The sequence below is a fragment of the Narcine bancroftii genome, chromosome 11, assembly GCF_036971445.1.
Source record: "Narcine bancroftii isolate sNarBan1 chromosome 11, sNarBan1.hap1, whole genome shotgun sequence".
Taxonomy (NCBI): domain Eukaryota; kingdom Metazoa; phylum Chordata; class Chondrichthyes; order Torpediniformes; family Narcinidae; genus Narcine; species Narcine bancroftii.
Genome location: NC_091479.1, coordinates 33,138,486 through 33,150,382, shown reverse-complemented (window position 1 = coordinate 33,150,382; position 11,897 = coordinate 33,138,486). Strand labels below are relative to the sequence as shown.

The 11,897-nt window shown below is 45.0% G+C and overlaps 1 long non-coding RNA gene across 1 annotated transcript; it reads right to left on the bottom strand.

The window, feature by feature from the left end:
• Positions 1–2,999: 2,999 nt before the first annotated feature.
• LOC138745717 (uncharacterized) lies at positions 3,000–11,254 on the bottom strand. Its single transcript, XR_011346443.1, has 2 exons — positions 10,600–11,254; positions 3,000–5,543 (listed from the first exon to the last, which is right to left on the bottom strand). It is a non-coding gene; the product is annotated as an uncharacterized lncRNA (long non-coding RNA).
• Positions 11,255–11,897: the final 643 nt, after the last annotated feature.

Sequence of the window (11,897 nt, the reverse complement as noted above, 5' to 3'; positions counted from 1 at the left end):
AAAGCCCTGGTGGGAGACAGGAGCTCTGGAGACGGTCCAAGCAATGGGTGGAGCTTTGGGGATGGGCCCAGTGAGGAATAGGGGCTTTGTTGACAGGCCTGACAGTATTTTGGGGATGATCTCAGCAGGGGGAGGGGTTTGGGGACAGGCCTGGTGGGAGATGAGGGCTTTGGGGAAGGGCCAGGTGGGTGACAGGGGACAGTATTAGGGAAGGACCCAGAGGACAAAACCACCCCTGGAGCTCTGGTTCACCTCGGGTCATTCACCTTGGCCCACGGACGTGCTTTGATCTGCGGGAAGCTGAATTCATTGCAGTTTGGGTTCATCTCCCGGATCTGCTCCCTGGATTAGGTCCGCAACACCTGTTGGGACAGAAACCACCTTCACTACTGGCTCGGGGTGGGGGGAGCAGGAGGGTGACAAGGGGAGGGAATGCAGTGTATGTGTACCAGGTCATGGACATGGGATGAGCCCTAGAACTGAGGTGGTGGTGAAGGCTGAAACCTTAGGGGTATTTAAGAGGCTCTGAGTCACGTGGATGAAAGAAAAATGGAGGGTTATGAGGGAGGAAGGGGTTAGTTATTTTTATTTTGGTATGAATACATCGGTCGGCACAACATCGCGGGCTGAAGTGCTTGTACTGTGCTCTCATGTTCTATGTTAAACGTGTCCTGTCAGTCTTTCTGCAAGCGGATATGTCGGGGAGGGACCGCTGCCGACTGGCACATTCCAGGCTGCAGGGGTACATGCTGAGGGATGCACGGAGGCTTGGCGTAGCCAACACGAAGGCACTATGGGGATGGATCATAATCCTTCCATAACCGTGCACTGAGAGGCTGAGACCAAGGGGAACTCCTCCAACAGCAGAGGGGGGCAGGAACCACACGGTATCAAAGTGGTGGCAATGAAGGTAAACAGAGACGTATGCAGCAATGTGCAGTGAAGGGAATATCTGGATACAACAGGAGGAGGAGAAAAGACTTGGAATGGTCTTCCTCTTTGGAAATAATTTGTAAATAAAGTCTATTTTGCGGGGTTGGGGGGAGGGGAAGAGAAAAGCCCTACTCAGTCAACTTTGCTTCATGAGATACATTCTCCGATCAAGAAAATCTATTCTGCACCCGCTCCAGAGTACAAGATCAAATTTATTACCCTTGGATAGCACAAGTACGACCTGATAAAACAGCGTTCTTGGGATAAACATACGCAAACACACAACCAACCCCTCACACAACAGACAAATGATACATGTGCAGCACGTCCAGAAAATTACTTGATATTGTTGAATAAATAGCAGAGTCGAGGAGTATTTGTATGAGCAGCTCATCAATCGTTCCATGTTCTCCCTGCTTGGAGGAAGAGGCTGTTCCTGGGCTTGGAGGTACTGGCTCTGAAATTCCTGGATCTCTTTCCCGACGGGAATAGCTGGATGATGCTGTTGGCCGTGTGAAGGGGGCCTCGATGATTTTGTCAATGATCATAGTGGATCACATTGATATTTGGGGAGGTGGGGAGCAGGAGGGTGTCCCCAGTGTTGCTCTAGGCCACTTTACGTCCTGTGGATTGACCTCTGATTATTTTTTAAAAATATTATTTATAAATAAAATCCACAAAGAATTCACACAATTAATAATAACACAAATAAAATATAAATACACTTGTCATAGTTAAAAGAAAGAATAAAGAAATCCCCCCCCCCCCATTAAACCACCCCATCTCCCCTCCATCTCCTTGCTAAAAGAAAAAGAAGAAAAATGAGGACAAGGGACCCCCAACAGGAGAACCAATTACTTTAACGTTCCTTTTCAAAAACTGAGGCCTTAAGGAGAAAGGGAATGTTAGAGCCACCCTTTGTAAATATGGGGTCCATATTCTTCCACAATATATGGTTGAGGCGGCCTGCTCACCAGGACGAAAGCCAGTACACAAGATGGATGACGAATGCGGTGACTACACAGATCCTGCGGGAACCAATCATCTTCGTCCCAGGTGACATCCCGCACAGTGGGAAGCAATGAGCAATGGCGAGAACACCCACCAATCCGAGGCTGGCTTTGCCGTCTCGAAAGACCTGTCATCAGTAGCGGGAGAGTATATAAGCAGAGCTGCCAGTTCAACGAACCAGTCTTCGACTTTGACTTCACGGGTGTGTATCATTCATTCCACACATTATGGTGAGTGTGCTGGATATCGGTGCGAAGGAAGAGATTTTCACCATTGACCACCTCAAACCAGCACATCTGGACATTAGCAAATTCAGCCCCCACGACCCAGATATAGGCGACCGAAAGCAGCGAACAGCGCTGGTTCTAGGGAGGTGGGGCATCATGCTAACTGGGATGCCACCCTGTACACAAGATGGCCGACGAATGTGGCAACTGTTCAGAGTCCACGGGGACCAACAACTTTCATACCAGGGGACAACGCGCACGGCAAGAATCAACAAAGAAGGGAACACCGAACAATTGGAGGCCGGCATGGATGTGACATCACTCCAGTCAACAGCAGCAGGGAGAGAATAGAAGCAGAGCTGCGAGTCTTTGACTTTGATTTTTTGGGCGTGTGTCCGCCTTTCCACCCATCACAGTAGCGCGCACGCTCCAATTTCACATCGAATGGTCTTGCTCATCTTACATCGGGAGTCACGTGTACAGTTTCCTTACCTGAAGCATGAGAAGTGCACAAAGATCGTAAGATTTGTTTCTGGGGTGTTTTAAGCAGGCGATAGAAGGAAAGTTTGAATGTGGATCTCTTGGTCGTTGGTAAAAAGGGAGATGACCTTACAACATTGTGAGAGGACACAGCAGCACGGATCGAGAGAGGATAATGCAAAGGAGCCGAACACCAAGTGTCACAATTTCCCAATAACCGATCAGCTGCTTAGACTTTAAGAAATGTCTTCAATGAAAATGTAATATCCTTGGAATTCTTTCCGCTTTTGAAGGTGCATTTGAAATTGGGATCCATGTGTCAGAAATAAAACTTCTCACACATGAGTCTCTTTAAAACTGATGACACGACAAGCTTTATTTACAAGTCTGCAGAGTTGGACTCAACTGGCTTCTTACCAGTTAAGCCCCGATACATACAGTGCATTGATTTTTATACCCTTGTTGTTTGCCCTTCCCCTTCTTATTAATACTGTTTTAATTGGTTAGTATTGCAAAAGCATTCTAAGTACAACTGCATTTTTAATTATCACGTTCGTTACGTACGCTGCGAACTCTACATACACTAAATTCTGTTTCACACCCTTCTTATCAATCTTTTGTCTCCTGCATGTCTCTCACTATGACCATGAAAAGATATGTTTAAAAAAACATATCCAGCTGAACTTTTTGTCCTTGGCTGCTAGTAAGCTCCCTGTCCGTTCTGGCTTCCCTTTTTATGATTAATCATCACATTTTAACTTAAGCCATTTTAACCTAAATTCTCTATCTCTAACAATCCACCCCTTTCTCTCTTTAAAATGTGTGTATTATATATATATATGAATGGGGATTTTAACTCGGGGAAGAGAAACGTCTCATGATAAATTAATCTCGTGTTGAAGTAAAATTCTAACGGGGTCTCCCAGTTCCCCTGGTTGCATAGCCTGTTGGACCATGGAAATCACCAGGCTGCGTAGACAGGGAATAATACAGGGCAAAACAAGTAGGAGGAATAAAATACCTCCGATGACCCACAATAAGGTACGCCACCAGGTTCCTCCAAACCATTTGTCCATCCAATTTAATTTTGCAAAAGGATGCCAGGTTTGAACCAGTACATGGGACAAAGTACGAATATTATCAGCGATTTTTCGAATGGCTTGGCCATTATCATCAATCTGTAAGCAGCAGTTAGTCAAATTAAGCTTTCCACATACACCTCCTTCCGTGGCTAGGAGATAGTCTAGGGCTAGACGGTTCTGATATATATAGCAGAGCGCATTTGACCTTGCTGGGATGCAAGTAATTGCAGGGCTAGAGCTGTTTGATTTGTAACAATTTCAAGGACTGCTTGCAAGCGAATAATGCGATTTAACATATAAATAGGAGTACGATAACCCCAGGATCCATCTTGAGCCCATGTAGCGGGACCATAATATTGAATTATGCGTTCTGGAGGCCAATCATCTCCCCATTGTCCCAAATGTACCGTGCTAGAGCGGGGCTGACGGTGTAATGTATCAAAAATCTTCACTCCTAATTTATGACCGTGATCGTGGGGTAGAACGAAAAATTCTGGGCGGATTATTCCTAGGAAACAAGTTCCACTCCACTGTAAGGGGAGACGAGTATAAGCTTTATTACCACATACCCAGAATAATCCATTTGGGGATACTCCATACCCCCTTTCCCAAACTCTTTTAAGAATGGGATTTGATTGGTATGGTCCTGTGATGGTGGAAGTGGTACAATTCCAAAACTGAATACTGCTATTAGACAGGGGTAGGCAATTAGTTTTAAAAACAGTGGATAAGAACCAAGTCAGGGGTTTAGGAAACCAAGTGAAAATACCAGGCGAAATGCGAATCCATACAGCCTTGCAGGGACTTTCTCCTACTGGGTATTTGCCGGTTCGTGAGAGACAATAAAAACCAGAGGGGACGTTAGAGAGAGACCAAGTTTCTCTTGATCTCGTTCGGTTAGTTGTCCAAATTCGGGAAATCATGGTCAATGAATTGAGGGGCTCCCCCCACCAAGGCCATTGCTCTGACATCCGTGGACCCCCGCAGACCCAACAATTGGTTACATTAAAAGTTCCTGCAATTTTAGTTGCCAGATCTACAAAAAGGTTATCTCCCCCAACTGCATTACCGAAACTTACATGGTTATTTGGATGGACTCGAACTAAGTCCGGCTGTCTTAAAGGGACAGGCATTTTCAAGTGTGGAGTGTAACTTTTCATTGGAACAGTACGCTGGTGTATGCAAAACCAGAGTCCATCAGGGCATGGTGGGCCTGAGTCACCCTTCCAACCGTTAAGAGGGAAAGGAGTGGTATTAGGAATCTGTATATAATGACCCATATTATTTCCTTCTTTTTCCACACAAGGGGTATATGGATGTTGGGTGGTATTTTCTGCCCAGCATTTCTCAGGAACTGAGGTATGGGAAATGAAATTACCTTCCTTTCTTCCCCAAATGTGGTCCTGAAACAGGACCACTGTGTCTCTGCATTTCTTACATTTCACACCTGATAAAGACATAGGCAAACTAAGAAAAATCAAAGAACATAACAATAACATTGTGAATTAAGTCTTTTTTCGAAATCGTAAGGTAAGAGGTTTTTCTCCAGGAACACAAGTCCAATCTGAGTTCGTATCAGGGTCCTGAGGCGCCTCTACAGGTCCCTTAAATCTGGATGCGTGCGTCCACCCCTTCTCTCTTGTTCGTGCTGCAGCCTCTGTAGTTAAGAGAACTTGGTATGGACCTTCCCACTGGGGCTGGAGTTTTTCAGTCTTCCAGGTCATGATGAGAATCCAGTCTCCTGGTTCCACTTTGTGTAAAGAAAAGTCTAAAGGCGGTGTTTGTGCCAATAGTCCTCTCTTTCGTAAATCTGCAAGAGAGCGTGACAGTGCCTGTAAATAGTTCCTAACAAATATATCCCCTTCCCCCAAGGTGGGTCACCCCTCAACTGTACTCCAGAAGGGAAGCCCAAACATCATTTCATAAGGGGACAGCCCTACATCTTTTCGTGGGGCAGTACGAATTCTCAATAAAGCCAGGGGCAGACACTTTATCCAAGGCATTTTAGTTTCCACCATTAACTTTGTCAATTGCATTTTTAGTGTTCCATTCATACGTTCAACCCTCCCTGAGCTTTGTGGATGCCAAGGGGTATGTAATTTCCAAGAGACCTGTAATGCATTACAAATCAATTGCTGGATTTTTGAAGAAAAATGTGGACCCCTGTCTGAGTCTATAGAATCCATTATACCATATCTGGGGATTATCTGCTCTAGGAGGAGGCGAGCTACTGTAGAGGCTGTAGTATTTATTGTTGGGAAGGCTTCCACCCATCGGGTAAAGTGATCTATTATCACCAACAGATATTTCCATCTTTGGACTTGAGGTAACTCTGTGAAGTCGATCTGGATACGTTGAAAAGGGCGTATGGCTAATGGTTGACCTCCCATGGTCCCTGTCCTCATTACCTTCTTATTAATTTTTGTGTATAGGTAACAATTCTGCACCTCCTGTTGGGCCAAGGTGTAGATTCCCTTACACACATATTCTCGAAGCACTGTGTCACATAAGGCTTGGGTGCCCCAGTGGCTCTGTTGATGCAGGTGTTTTAAAATATTGCGAGTTATTTCTTTATTTAGAACCATTCTTCCATCTGGTGTCTTCCATGTTCCATCAGGCAACTGGCTTGCGCCCAGCTGATCCATGTCCTTTTCTTCCTTAGCAGTGAAAATGGGAGCCTTCTTTATGCCTTGCCTTATTGGGATTAAGGTCAGCAAACGGACTTCTTGTTGCATGGCTGCCCTTTTGGCTTCTTCATCAGCCAGTCTGTTTCCAATTGCTGTCGGGGTATCTCCCCTCTGATGGCTTGGTATGTAGACCACTGCTATTTCCTGGGGTAATGTCAAGGCTTCTAAAGTCAGAGTAATCATCTGTTCGTGTGCCAATTCCTTTCCTCTTGATGTAATTAGACCACGCTCCTTCCAGATCTTACCAAAGGTATGCACTACCCCGTATGCGTATTTGGAATCTGTGTAAATCATTCCAATTTTCTTTGCCAGTATTCTGAGGGCTCTCTGCAAGGCATATAGTTCACAGGATTGTGCTGACCAGCTTCCGGGTAGTCTCGTGGATTCTACTACTTTCCAAGTATTTCCTTCTATTATAGCATACCCACTTCTTCTCATTCCGTCAACACATCTGGCGGAGCCGTCAATGTAGAATTCATATCCTTCTCCCAGCGGAGTATCGCAAAGGTCTTCTCGGGTCTTGGTCTGAAGATCTGTCAACTCGACACAGTCGTGCTCCACCTCTCTCTCTGTTTCACTGCCGTATAAAAACTGAGCTGGGTTGCAGCTATTAATCTTTGCAAACTGTAAATCTTCTCCAACCATTAAAATGGTTTCATACTTTAATATGCGAGAATCAGTCAGCCATCGATGGGCAGTTTGTGTTAATAAAACACTCACAGAATGGGAGGTGTACACAGTCATCTTTCCTCCAAAAGTAAGTTTACGTGCTTCCTCTACCAACAGAGCAGCAGCCGCTACTCCCTGGATACACGTCGGCCATCCGCGAGACACTGGGTCCATCATTTTGAAAAGGAAAGCCACTGGGTGTCGCTGACCGCCTTTTTCCTGTGTTAAAACTCCCACAGCTGTTCCTTGGTTATGAGTGACAAATAGCTGGAAGGGCTGTTTTAAAGAGGGCAGAGTGAGTACTGGGGCTCGTGTCAGGCGATGCTTCAAGTCCTCGAACCATCCCTCCTCCTCCTGGGTCCATTTCAATGGATATTCATTTTCATTTGTCAGTTTTTCATACATAAACTTCACCAAAGCTGAGTAGTCCTCTATCCATAACCTACAGTAACCTAAGAGTCCCAGGAATTGTCTTATTTCCTTCTTATTACGGGGTAACGGCATTCTAGTGATTCCCGCTATCCGTTCAGGGGTAATCCGTTTCTGTCCTTTACTTATCTGGTGTCCCAGATATATCACAGTTCTCTCAACAAACTGTAACTTGTTCCTGGACACCCGTAGACCCTTTTTCCCCAGATAATTCAAGAGTCTAATGGTATCTCCCCTCATTTCTTGTTCCTTGGGTCCTGATAATAGTAAATCGTCCACATACTGCATTAGTTGGGAATCATCAGATTGTGGATAGTCCACCAGGATTTGTTCTAGCATTTGTCCAAACAGGTTTGGAGATTCAGTGAACCCTTGGGGCAATACAGTCCACCGAAACTGTCTCCGTCTACCTGTCCATGGATTTTCCCATTCAAACGCAAACATATCTTTACTTTCCTCTTCTAATGGACACGTCCAGAAGGCATCCTTCAAGTCGATAACACTAAACCACTCATGGTCTGGGGGAATCCGACTCATAATAGTATAGGGATTAGGCACCACTGGGTGGCGGGTCTGAACAATAGCATTCAAACTTCTTAGATCCTGAACTAGGCGATAGGATCCATCTGACTTTTTCACTGGGAGTATAGGGGTGTTATAAGGTGACATGCATTCTTCTAATAGTCCGTCTCGTATTAGAGTCTCAATTACCGGCTGTAGCCCTTTTCTCCCTTCCAAAGAAATAGGATACTGACGTTTCCTTACCGGCTGATGACCTGGTATTAATGTGACATGTAAAGGTGGGATGTCTAGACCTCCTCGATTTCCCTCCTTATACCAGACTCTCTCGTCAATCTGCCGTTCATCCTCTTCCTTTAAAGCACAGAGGTGGACTCGCACTTCTCCGTCCACAGGGAGAGCACCCAAACCTAGGAGAGCCTGTAAGTCCCTTCCTAGGAGGTTAAATCCAGCCGAAGGTAATAACAAGAGGTCTTGTACCCCTTCTCTTTCTTCCAGTTTCACTGTTACTTGGGGAATTATTGATACCATTCTGGGAGCCCCTTCTATCCCAGAAATTGTCAAATTACTTTTTATAGGCTCAGTTCCGATTGGCACAGTTATTACACTACTTCGTTCCGCTCCTGTGTCCATCATAAACACTACCTCTTCTCCCTTGGGACCAATTTTTAGTTTTACCAGGGGTTCCCTCTTATATTTGGTCCCTAACATTTGGAACCCCTGACACCCCTAATCTTCTTCCATAAGTTCGAGGGCACGCAATTCCCTCTTGTATCGGGGGCATTCCCTCTTAAAGTGTCCTTCCTCATTGCAGTAATAGCACTTAACGAACCTCCGGGGTCTTCCCTCTCTTGGATATCTTGGATTGTTTAGAGGAAGGTTTTGTTTTCTTTCCCCTCTGGATTCGGCATTCATTTGTCGGATAGTCTGTACCATAACCTTTGTCGCCTTCTTTTGATCTTCTTCTTCTCTCTGCACATATACTTTTTGTGCCTTTTTTAACAGTTCACTTAGGGGTTTTTCACTCCAGTCCTCCTCCTTTTCTAGTTTCTTTCTAATGTCTTGCCATGATTTGGAAACAAATTCAATTCGAATAAGCTGTTCACCCATTGGTGTACTAGGGTCCACACCAGCATACTGTTGGACATTCTTTCTCACCCTCTCCAAAAAATCAGTAGGGGACTCGTCTTTCCCCTGGTGGTTCCCAAATGCCTTGGTAAAATTGTGACCCTTTGGCACAGCCTCCCGTATCCCTTTAATTGTCCATTCTCTATATTGTCTCATACTTGCCAATCCCTCGGGTGTTCGTTTGTCCCACCTGGGTTCATTTAAGGGATATTTTTGTTCATGGGGTCTAGGGTCCCCAGGTTGTTCATATTCCCACATGAGGAGGGCAGCCCGTCGAATCATCTGCCTCTCCTGGGGTGAAAATAATGTTCCCATTATTGCCTGCATCTCTTCCCACGTATATGTGTTTGGTCCCAAGAATTGGTCAAGCTGTTCAGCCAGTCCTATAGGATCTTCCAATAACTTTTTCATTTCTTTCTTAAATCCCCGCACCTCTGTACTAGTTAGGGGAACATTCACATATCCCGTTCCCCCTCCCGGTCCTCCCATAGGAACTTCTCTCAGGGGATTTAGGTTTATTGAAAACTTTGATGGTCCTGGACCAGTCTGGGATCTTGTCCAGGGTCGGTTTACCGGTGGAAGTTTAGGGTCCGACTCCCTTAATTCATCCTTTTTTTCCCGGCCCCCTTCGGGGCAATCAGATTCATCACCTTTCCCCTCCGGTAATAAGCTTTCCTCGGGCGCAGTAGGCACCGGGGGAATATAAGGAGGGGGAAGGTTGTCCAGAGGTTCCCATTTCTTTTCTCCTGCCACTCTCAATTTAAAACATTCTGTTAAGGATCCTGGCCAGGGAACCCAACAAAATGCATATGCTGACTCTTCTTGATTCACCTTTGGTCTCGAATTTACATATATGTTTAATGCTTGTCTAACCCAATCCTCATCAGATCCAAATTTCGGCCACCAGACCGAGGAACCTTTAATAGGTTGTTTTGACCAAAGGAGACAATATTGGACCATCTTTTTCTTGTTTTTGTCCCGATATCTTTTACTATCCCAATTTTCAAACATTCTCCCCAAAGGGCTGTCAAGGGTTACTCCCAGGAATTGTCCTGAATTTTCAGACGAGCCCTTAGATTTTGATCCTCCCATTTTCCCACCTAGATCTGTTTATCGTTGCTGAGGACCCTCTCGTTCTGGACCCTACTCCCTTCCTCTCAGACGCCTCGTCGGAGGTGCTGTCCCTCCTTCGGTTACCGCTGAGGTTTTCCTGGGGTTGACCCCTCTCTTCTCGGCACTTCGTCGGAGGTGCTGTCCCTCCTTCGGTTACCGCCGAGGTTTCCCTGGGGTCTATCCTAGAGTCCCGCGACAGGGTCCTCACACCACGACAAAAGATCTATACTTAATCTATTCCGTTAGGTTTTTATCCAAACAGGTGTATCCCGTTACACCTGTTACCCAATCCCCACACCACAATCGTAAGTCGTCACTTACCGGTGTCTTCCCGGGGATTGAACCGTCACCCTTCTCCTCTCCGTCTTGTCGTGTCACCCTGTCCGGATGCCACTCGCTCAAGCCGCCCGAAGCGACGAACAAGGGACTAGGAGCCGCTGAACTCAGCGGGGTGCACCGCCTCCGATGTCCCTCTTCTCGCCTCCCCTCACGGCCGGAGTGTAGATCCCGGACGAGCCCCCATTTGTCAGAAATGAAACTTCTCACACATGAGTCTCTTTAAAACTGATGACACGACAAGCTTTATTTACAAGTCTGCAGAGTTGGACTCAACTGGTTTCTCACCAGTTAAGCCCCGATACATACAGTGCATTGATTTTTATACCCTTATTATTTGCCCTTCCCCTTCTTATTAATACTGTTTTAATTGGTTAGTATTACAAAAACATTCTAAGTATAACTGCATTATTAATTATCACGTTCGTTACGTACGCTGTGAACTCTACATTCACTGAATTCTGTTTCTCACACTTCTTATCAATCCTTTGTCTCCTGCATGTCTCTCACTATGACCATGAAAAGATAGGTTTAAAAAAACATATTCAGCAGATCCTTCTGTCCTTGACTGCTAGTAAACTCTCTGTCCATTCTGGCTTCCCTGTTTATGATTAATCATCACATTTTAACTTGTCTTTTTAACCTAAATTCTCTATATAACAACCTTCATGTTACTTGCTGAATTAAAATGTGATTTGTCAGTTCTTATGGCAGCTGCCATATTGGCATTGCAAGGAGAGATGGGAAATGGTTCAGGTCCTTGGTGGTCCCAGTAATGCAACGTAGAAAGATGTCACGGGGCTGAATGTGGTTTAGGGAGGGAGAGGGTATTAATTTTTAGGAAACGTATGTGGCCAGCCACCTATCAATATTTTTTTTTATCAAATAGAAATTCCTGCTGGTAGAAGCCATTTCCTACTTTGAACAGGCCCAATATCATTATCCAAACAGATATTGTTAAGAGCGCAAAGGATCCCAAAACCCAGCAGCAAGAGACATTCACCAAGACAAGTGGTTTTTAAAACAGAAGTTATTTTTAATCAAATTTAATCATGAAAATAGAATCAAACTTTAACTTAACTCTATACTTAACAAACCCCAATTAACCCCCTTTTAATTCTAAGTGCACATGTTTGTAATGCGTTTAAATTTAAGAAAAGTTATTTGGTTCATAGTTCAATCTCACTTCTCCTTTTTCCAAGTTCTCTGGATGCAGGCAGTTCTGCTGTGCACAGAATGGAATGTGTATACATTTCACCAGGATTTGGTGCTCAAAAGGTAAA